Here is a 1852-nt window from a genome sequence, read left to right on the forward strand (position 1 = left end):
GAAAAACATAAAATACAAAAATAAAAAATAGGATATAAAAAAAAAAAAAAGTAAAAGAAGCACACGGTACGATATAGATACAACCTTCTCACCTTATACATTCCTTTATAATTTAATATTTACATATAATAAATGTATTTTTCAAAGAATAGTCCTATCTAATTAATTGGATAGAAATCGTTTAATCTATTCTCAAGTCGTCCCTCCTCACATTATTTTATAATTCAATACTTACATATAAAAATTTCAAAAAATAATCATATCCAATAATTGGATAGAAATCATTTAATTTATTCCCAAATCATCCCTCCTCTTACGTTTCCTTGAGTGATTCTAGGAGCTAATATTTCCAACGCATCCCGCTTTGGAAATTAGACTCGAAAAGTGTGGCTTAAAATATACATTGATTTTTAAATTCATAGGGAAGAGGTTTAGGTTTAAATTTAAATGGCAAAGGGTAAAAAATTTCACAAATGACACCTTCCATAAAAACTTTTCAAATACAGAAATTATGATGAGATAACTAGGAAAACATACTATTAGAGTACTATATACATCTATTTTTAAATAAATATGAAGACGTTTAGATTTAAATTCCACATGGCACTGTTTTCACAAATGATTAATATTGAGATAACCAGAGACACACTCACAATCAGACAACTCTTTAAGGGATGCAGAGTAGTATTCTGCTGTAACAGGAAACTCAAATTTTATCAATTCTCAAAACAAAAATATGCAAAAATCATAGTAGAGCACGAACAACGAAATTCTACAAAATTTACCAAATAATTTGAACTCTGCATACACAACGAAGGAATTGTGCAATTTTAACCTCCATTGTCTTCGGTTTCTTCAGCGCGGGAGGGGAAGCTTAGGAACGGTTACGGTCAACACTCCATCCTGACAGACGACAGATATGGCCTCAAGCTTAGAGTCAAGGTGAATTTCCTTACCAGCCGGCAAGGCACATTTTGATGATCTCAAAGGAAATTTAAGTGCAACTACCTTGATGTCGTTGAGGAGCTTCTCCATTTCATCTAGCACGCCAAGTTGCTACTGCACCGCTCAAGAAAGGGTCACTCACCATCTTTCAATTCTCTAACCCTGCAAAGAAAATATGATCATTCGCCATCTTTCAATTCTCTAACCCTGTAAAGAAAATATAATTATTTTCCCAAGGTCTATTTCAAATTGTGAAAAAATTAGCGCACAACATTTGAAAATAGCAAAATTGCTTGCCGGATTTTAAAAATCAGAGAAAAGACGATTTCACAATAACAGATTGAGTGCTTTTGTTTGGCGCGCAGAAATTTCAAATTTCAAACATGAAATCAAGGACGGTGCCGTATGTTGTAGGTGTATCACTCAATGCGAGTCGTCCCAACGGGACAGTGGCAGCGGCTCTCCTTCATGGCAAGAGCTAATACTCTTAAACCGCATTAAATAAACTATCGTTGAATAGAAAAGGTGGAGTCGCCGGGAATTCGCCGGGGATCGGGATGTCAGCCATGGTGTACATGGATGCCCCCATGATATACATAGAGATGGGCCAGCCTACATTGGGCATTTAATACCCAATGTATGGCTGGTTAGCTCTTGCCTCAGAGCAGCACGTGACTTAACGCGATAACACGGGAGCGGGCAAATTCGACATTAAATAATATTTGCCCGCTCCCGTGTTATCGGGCTAAGTGGCGTGCTGCTTTGAGGGCATTAAATACCCAATATATGGCCATTGGTATCCTTCCTGATGGAGGCACTTGTCTATCTCTAAATTTAATGGCAATGCTAACTGAACACGTAGCATGACGAAGGACATAAATAGCAAGTATAATTAGTATACTTCCTG

The sequence above is a fragment of the Pinus tabuliformis genome, chromosome 4_1 (genome assembly GCF_031772625.1).
Source record: "Pinus tabuliformis cultivar Carrire ecotype Pingquan chromosome 4_1, CPIR1, whole genome shotgun sequence".
Classification (NCBI taxonomy): Eukaryota; Viridiplantae; Streptophyta; class Pinopsida; order Pinales; family Pinaceae; genus Pinus; species Pinus tabuliformis.